This window comes from Leuresthes tenuis, unplaced genomic scaffold (assembly GCF_036924035.1).
Source record: "Leuresthes tenuis unplaced genomic scaffold, fLeuTen1.0.hap1 SCAF_1, whole genome shotgun sequence".
NCBI classification, from domain to species: Eukaryota; Metazoa; Chordata; class Actinopteri; order Atheriniformes; family Atherinopsidae; genus Leuresthes; species Leuresthes tenuis.
This window is the reverse complement of record NW_027325355.1, coordinates 35,590,442-35,598,750: the sequence shown is the minus strand read 5'-3', so window position 1 is coordinate 35,598,750 and position 8,309 is coordinate 35,590,442. Positions and strand designations below refer to the sequence as shown.

At 42.6% G+C, this 8,309-nt stretch overlaps 1 long non-coding RNA gene across 1 annotated transcript; it reads left to right on the top strand.

Moving 5' to 3' along the window:
• Positions 1 to 537: 537 nt before the first annotated feature.
• Positions 538 to 2,036, top strand: LOC140294196 (uncharacterized). The gene is made up of 3 exons (XR_011912757.1): positions 538 to 603; positions 680 to 763; positions 1,597 to 2,036. It is a non-coding gene; the product is annotated as an uncharacterized lncRNA (long non-coding RNA).
• The last annotated feature ends 6,273 nt before the right edge of the window (positions 2,037 to 8,309 follow it).

The following is an 8,309-nucleotide window of genomic DNA, read 5'->3' as shown; positions in this document are numbered from 1 at the left end:
ACAGTACCAACGAATAAATTAACAGTACAAACGGATAAATTAACAGTACAAACGGATACATTAACAGTACAAACAGATAAATTAACAGTACAAACGCATAAATTAACAGTACCAACGGATAAATTAACAGTACAAATGGATAAATTAACAGTACCAACGGATAAATTAACAGTACAAACGGATAAATTAACAGTACAAACGGATAAATTAACAGTACAAACGGATAAATTAACAGTACAAATGGATAAATTACCAGTACCAACGGATAAATTAACAGTACAAACGGATACATTAACAGTACAAACGGATAAATTAACAGTACAAACGGATAAATTAACAGTACAAACGGATAAATTAACAGTACAAACGGATACATTAACAGTACAAACGGATAAATTAACAGTACAAACGGATAAATTAACAGTACAAACGGATAAATTAACAGTACAAACAGATAAATTAACAGTACAAACAGGATTTTCTGCTAACCCATAAAAGTGACGGTGTATAACTGATGGTTTAGTTTTCCTGTGTCTGCTGAGGAGAGACTGAAGGTCCACCAGAGCGCTGTGAACTACCTGGGTCTGGCCTGCTACAACAAAGGTCAGCATCTGGTTTGGTTTTACATGGAAAAGATACGAAGGGAACAGACTCTTACCTGTGTTTGTTGAATCCACAGGTGCGCTGTCCAGCTTGTTCTACCTCGCTCACGAGTTTCATGACGACCCTAAAGGAGGAATCCTGGCAAACACCAACTGTGGAGGTTAGACCAGAAGCTTTTGACACCATCGTTTCCCTTTATTCACCGAAACAAACACCCAAAAAGAAAGATTAGTCTCACAGAATCTGCCTTTAATTTAAGAAAGGATGAGAAACGTCTTCTCAGGAAGGCTAAAGTAACTTTGAGAGTTCGACTGTACGAAATGCAGCCGCCAAACTTCTGAAAAACAACAAAACAAAACTTTTTTTTTTGTTCTGGAGAACCGAACCAGTTCCACCAGCAGCAGAAACTGGTTCTTTACTGGGTTTCCCAACATGTTGGTTTGTTCCAGGTCTGACTCTGGAGAACCGAACCAGTTCCACCAGCAGCAGAAACTGGGCCTTTACTGGGTTTCCCAACATGTTGGTTTGTTCCAGGTCTGACTCTGGAGAACCGAACCAGTTCCACCAGCAGCAGAAACTGGTTCTTTACTGGGTTTCCCAACATGTTGGTTTGTTCCAGGTCTGACTCTGGAGAACAGAACCAGTTCCACCAGCAGCAGAAACTGGGCCTTTACTGGGTTTCCCAACATGTTGGTTTGTTCCAGGTCTGAGTCTGGAGAACCGAACCAGTTCCACCAGCAGCAGAAACTGGTTCTTTACTGGTTTTCCCAACATGTTTGGATTCCTGTGGGGAAGGAAATTTAAAACATATTTCAGTTAGAAACTAAAGTTGGAAGGATATTTTGGAGGATATTTCAGCTAATAACCGATAACTTCTTCTCTTTAACTACATGAAGCTGGTACTGATTGTGTATTTCAACAGTGCAAAACTATGGGCTGACCTTCGCACTGGTCTCACTGGACTATCTTCCATCTCTGTTCCTTTCTCTCCAGGTGAAAACTGTAACCGCGGGGCTGCGCTCGGGGCCCTGCTGGGGGCCGGGGCCGGCTACAGCGGAGGAGGCATCCCGCAGGAGTGGAAGGACGAACTAAAAGACGCCCAGGAGTTCATTCCCGACATCCTGAAAGAGTGAAAGCAGCTTCTTCAAAGCAGTCTTCAGGATTCCACGACTTCCGGTTTACGCTGTTTATTCCAACTGTGTAATTTTTGTTATTTCTATTTAACAATCATATCTTTATTTTCTGGAATTATATTTTTTGTATTATAGAACAAAAAGTAAATTATTAAGCAGGAAAATAAGCATAACCTCTTAAAAAGTTATCAGATTAGATAATATATATATCTATTTATTATTTCTGCCTTAACGTGTTGATTCCTGTTGAAGCCTTTAAACAAATAAACATGTTATTTGTTCCTATAAAGAATAAACTAAATGGACTTTAACTAAATGTCTATTTTTGTGTATTCATTTTATGTCATAAAAAATTACATTGTTGCCGATGTGTATTTTCTACATATATTCTGTCTCTGGTAATGTTCTGTCTCTGGTCCACGGTAATGTTCTGTCTCTGGTCCACGGTAATGTTCCGTCTCTGGTCCACGGTAATGTTCTGTCTCTGGTCCACGGTAATGTTCGATCTCTGGTCCACGATAATGTTCGGTTTCTGTTTCACGGTAATGTTCCGTTTCTGGTCCACGATAATGTTCTGTTTCTGTTTCACGGTAATGTTCCGTTTCTGGTCCACGATAATTTTGTGTTTCTGGTCCACGATAATGTTCTTTCTCTGGTCCATGATAATGTTCTGTTTCTGGTCCACGGTAATGTTCGATCTCTGGTACACGGTAATGTTCGGTTTCACGGTAATGTTCCGTTTCTGGTCCACGATAATGTTCTGTTTCGGTTTAACGGTAATGTTCCGTTTCTGGTCCACGATAATGTTCTGTTTCCGTTTCACGGTAATGTTCTGTCTCTGGTCCACGGTAATGTTCCGTCTCTGGTCCACGATAATGTTCTGTCTCTGGTCCATGATAATGTTCCGCTTCTGGTCCACGATAATGTTCTGATTCGGTTTCACATTAATGTTCTGTCTCTGGTCCACGGTAATGTTCTGTCTCTGGTCCACGGTAGTGTTCTGTCTCTGGTCCACAGTAATGTTCCGTTTCTGGTCCACGATAATGTTGTGTTTCTGTTTCACGGCAATGTTCCATTTCTGGTCCACGATAATGTTCTGTTTCCGTTTCACGGTAATGTTCTGTCTCTGGTCAACGGTAATGTTCTGTTTCTATTTCACGGTAATGTTCCGTCTCTGGTCCACGATAATGTTCGGTTTCACGGTAATGTTCGGTTTCACGGTAATGTTCTGTCTCTGGTCCACGGTAATGTTCGGTTTCACGATAATGTTCCGTTTCTGGTCCACGATAATGTTCTGTCTTTGGTCCACGGTAATGTTCTGTCTCTGGTCCACGGTAATGTTCTGTCTCTGGTCCACTGTAATGTTCTGTCTCTGGTCCACGGTAATGTTCGATCTCTGGTCCACGATAATGTTCGGTTTCACGGTAATGTTCCGTCTCTGGTCCACGATAATGTTCTGTTTCTGTTTCACGGTAATGTTCCGTTTCTGGTTCATGATAATTTTGTGTTTCTGTTTCACGGTAATGTTCCGTTTCTGGTCCACGATAATGTTCTGTTTCTGTTTCACGGTAATGTTCCGTTTCTGGTCCACGGTAATGTTGTGTTTCTGTTTCACGGTAATGTTCCGTTTCTGGTCCACGATAATGTTCTGTTTCGGTTTCACGGTAATGTTCTGTCTCTGGTCCACGATAATGTTCTGTCTCTGGTCCACGGTAATGTTCTGTTTCTGCTTCACGGTAATGGTCCGTTTCTGGTCCATGATAATATTCTGTTTCACGGTAATGTTCTGTCTCTGATCCATGCTAATGTTCTGTTTCGGTTTCACGGTAATGTTCCGTTTCTGGTCCACGATAATGTTCTGTCTCTGGTCCACGGTAATGTTCTGTTTCTGTTTCACGGTAATGTTCCGTTTCTGGTCCACGATAATGTTCTGTTTCTGTTTCACGGTAATGTTCCGTTTCTGGTTCACGATAATGTTCTGTTTCGGTTTCACGGTAATGTTCCGTTTCTGGTCCACGATAATGTTCCGTCTCTGGTCCACGATAATGTTCTGTTTCTGTTTCACGGTAATGTTCCGTTTCCTGTCCATGATAATTTTCTGTTTCACGGTAATGTTCTGTCTCTGGTCCACGCTAATGTTCTGTTTCTGTTTCACGGTAATGGTCCGTTTCTGGTCCACGATAATGTTGTGTTTCTGTTTCACGGTAATGTTCTGTTTCACGGTAATGTTCTGTCTCTGGTCCACGCTAATGTTCTGTTTCTGTTTCACGGTAATGTTCTGTTTCTGGTCCACGATAATGTTGTGTTTCTGTTTCACGGTAATGTTCCGTTTCTGGTCCACGATAATGTTCTGTTTCAGTTTCACGGTAATGTTCTGTCTCTGGTCCACGGTAATGTTCTGTCTCTGGTCCACTGTAATGTTCTGTTTCTGTTTGACGGTAATGTTCCGTTTCTGGTCCACGATAATGTTGTGTATCTGTTTCACGGTAATGTTCCGTTTCTGGTCCACGATAATGTTCTGTTTCGGTTTCACGGTAATGTTCCGTTTCTGGTCCACGATAATGTTCTGTTTCGGTTTCACGGTAACGTTCCGTCTCTGGTTCACGGTAATGTTCCGTTTCTGGTCCACGATAATGTTGTGTTTTTGTTTCACGGTAATGTTCCGTCTCTGGTCCACGATAATGTTCGGTTTCACGGTAATGTTCCGTTTCTGGTCCACGATAATGTTCTGTTTCGGTTTCACGGTAATGTTCTTTCTCTGGTCCACGGTAATGTTCTGTCTCTGGTCCACGATAATGTTCGGTTTCACGGTAATGTTCAATTTCTGGTCCACGATAATGTTGTGTATCTGTTTCACGGTAATGTTCCGTTTCTGGTCCACGATAATATTCTGTTTCGGCTTCATGGTAACGTTCCGTCTCTGGTCCACGGTAATGTTCCGTCTCTGTTTCACGGTAATGTTCCGTTTTTGGTCCATGATAATGTTCTGTTTCACGGTAATGTTTTGTCTCTGGTCCACGCTAATGTTGTGTTTCTGTTTCACGGTAATGTTCCGTTTCTGGTCCACGATAATGTTCTGTTTCGGTTTCACGGTAATGTTCTGTCTCTTGTCCACGATAATGTTCTGTGTCTGGTCCACGGTAATGTTCCGTTTCTGTTTCACGGTAATGTTCCGTTTCTGGTCCACGATAATGTTCTGTTTCGGTTTCACGGTAATGTTCTGTCTCTGGTCCACGATAATGTTCGGTTTCACGGTAATGTTCCGTCTCTGGTCCACGATAATGTTCCGTCTTTGGTCCACGATAATGTTCTGTCTCTGGTCCATGATAATGTTCCGTTTCTGGTCCACGATAATGTTCTGTTTCGGTTTCACGGTAATGTTCTGTCTCTGGTCCACGGTAATGTTCTGTCTCTGGTCCACGGTAATGTTCTGTTTCTGTTTCACGGTAATGTTCCGTCTCTGGTACACGATAATTTTCGGTTTCACGATAATGTTCCGTTTCTGGTCCACGATAATGTTCTGTTTAGGTTTCACGGTAATGTTCTGTCTCTGGTCCACGATAATGTTCCGTCTCTTGTCCACGATAATGTTCTGTCTCTGGTCCACGATAATGTTCCGTTTCTGGTCCACGATAATGTTTTGTTTCGGTTTCACGGTAATGTTCCGTCTCTGGTCCACGGTAATGTTCCGTCTCTGGTCCACGATAATGTTCTGTTTCACGGTAATGTTCCGTTTCTGGTCCATGATAATTTTCTGTTTCACGGTAATGTTCTGTCTCTGGTCCACGCTAATGTTCTGTTTCTGTTTCACGGTAATGTTCCGTCTCTGGTCCACGGTAATGTTCTGTCTCTGGTCCACGGTAATGTTCGATCTCTGGTCCACGATAATGTTCGGTTTCTGTTTCACGGTAATGTTCCGTTTCTGGTCCACGATAATGTTCTGTTTCTGTTTCACGGTAATGTTCCGTTTCTGGTCCACGATAATTTTGTGTTTCTGGTCCACGATAATGTTCTTTCTCTGGTCCATGATAATGTTCTGTTTCTGGTCCACGGTAATGTTCGATCTCTGGTACACGGTAATGTTCGGTTTCACGGTAATGTTCCATTTCTGGTCCACGATAATGTTCTGTTTCGGTTTAACGGTAATGTTCCGTTTCTGGTCCACGATAATGTTCTGTTTCCGTTTCACGGTAATGTTCTGTCTCTGGTCCACGGTAATGTTCCGTCTCTGGTCCACGATAATGTTCTGTCTCTGGTCCATGATAATGTTCCGCTTCTGGTCCACGATAATGTTCTGTTTCGGTTTCACGTTAATGTTCTGTCTCTGGTCCACGGTAATGTTCTGTCTCTGGTCCACGGTAATGTTCTGTCTCTGGTCCACAGTAATGTTCCGTTTCTGGTCCACGATAATGTTGTGTTTCTGTTTCACGGCAATGTTCCATTTCTGGTCCACGATAATGTTCTGTTTCCGTTTCACGGTAATGTTCTGTCTCTGGTCAACGGTAATGTTCTGTTTCTATTTCACGGTAATGTTCCCACTCTGGTCCACGATAATGTTCTGTTTCTGTTTCACGGTAATGTTCCGTTTCTGGTCCATGATAATTTTGTGTTTCTGTTTCACGGTAATGTTCCGTTTCTGGTCCACGATAATGTTCTGTTTCTGTTTCACGGTAATGTTCCGTTTCTGGTCCACGGTAATGTTGTGTTTCGTTTTCACGGTAATGTTCCGTTTCTGGTCCACGATAATGTTCTGTTTCGGTTTCACGGTAATGTTCTGTCTCTGGTCCACGATAATGTTCTGTCTCTGGTCCACGGTAATGTTCTGTTTCTGTTTCACGGTAATGGTCCGTTTCTGGTCCATGATAATAATCTGTTTCACGGTAATGTTCTGTCTCTGGTCCACGCTAATGTTCTGTTTCGGTTTCACGGTAATGTTCCGTTTCTGGTCCACAATAATGTTCTGTCTCTGGTCCACGGTAATGTTGTGTTTCTGTTTCACGGTAATGTTCCTTTTCTGGTCCACGATAATGTTCTGTTTCTGTTTCACGGTAATGTTCCGTTTCTGGTCCACGATAATGTTCTGTTTCGGTTTCACGGTAATGTTCCGTTTCTGGTCCACGATAATGTTCTGTTTCTGTTTCACGGTAATGTTCCGTTTCTGGTCCACGATAATGTTCTGTTTCGGTTTCACGGTAATGTTCCGTTTCTGGTCCACGATAATGTTCTGTTTCGCTTTAACGGTAATGTTCCGTTTCTGGTCCACGATAATGTTCTGTTTCCGTTTCACGGTAATGTTCTGTCTCTGGTCCACGGTAATGTTCCGTCTCTGGTCCACGGTAATGTTCCGTCTCTGGTCCACGATAATGTTCTGTCTCTGGTCCATGATAATGTTCCGCTTCTGGTCCACGATAATGTTCTGTTTCGGTTTCACGTTAATGTTCTGTCTCTGGTCCACGGTAATGTTCTGTCTCTGGTCCACGGTAATGTTCTGTCTCTGGTCCACAGTAATGTTCCGTTTCTGGTCCACGATAATGTTGTGTTTCTGTTTCACGGCAATGTTCCATTTCTGGTCCACGATAATTTTCTGTTTCCGTTTCACGGTAATGTTCCGTCTCTGGTCCATGATAATGTTCCGTTTCTGGTCCACGATAATGTTCTGTTTCGGTTTCACGGTAATGTTCTGTCTCTGGTCCACGGTAATGTTCTGTCTCTGGTCCACGGTAATGTTCTGTTTCTGTTTCACGGTAATGGTCCGTTTCTGGTCCACGATAATGTTGTGTTTCTGTTTCACGGTAATGTTCTGTTTCACGGTAATGTTCTGTCTCTGGTCCACGCTAATGTTCTGTTTCTGTTTCACGGTAATGTTCTGTTTCTGGTCCACGATAATGTTGTGTTTCTGTTTCACGGTAATGTTCCGTTTCTGGTCCACGATAATGTTCTGTTTCAGTTTCACGGTAATGTTCTGTCTCTGGTCCACGGTAATGTTCTGTCTCTGGTCCACTGTAATGTTCTGTTTCTGTTTCACGGTAATGTTCCGTTTCTGGTCCACGATAATGTTGTGTATCTGTTTCACGGTAATGTTCCGTTTCTGGTCCACGATAATGTTCTGTTTCGGTTTCACGGTAATGTTCCGTTTCTGGTCCACGATAATGTTCTGTTTCGGTTTCACGGTAACGTTCCGTCTCTGGTTCACGGTAATGTTCCGTTTCTGGTCCACGATAATGTTGTGTTCTTGTTTCACGGTAATGTTCCGTCTCTGGTCCACGATAATGTTCGGTTTCACGGTAATGTTCCGTTTCTGGTCCACGATAATGTTCTGTTTCGGTTTCACGGTAACGTTCCGTCTCTGGTTCACGGTAATGTTCCGTTTGTGGTCCAAGATAATGTTGTGTTTTTGTTTCACGGTAATGTTCCATCTCTGGTCCACGATAATGTTCGGTTTCACGATAATTTTCCGTTTCTGGTACACGATAATGTTCTGTTTAGGTTTCACGGTAATGTTCTGTCTCTGGTCCACGATAATGTTCCGTCTCTGGTCCACGATAATGTTCTGTCTCTGGTCCACAATAATGT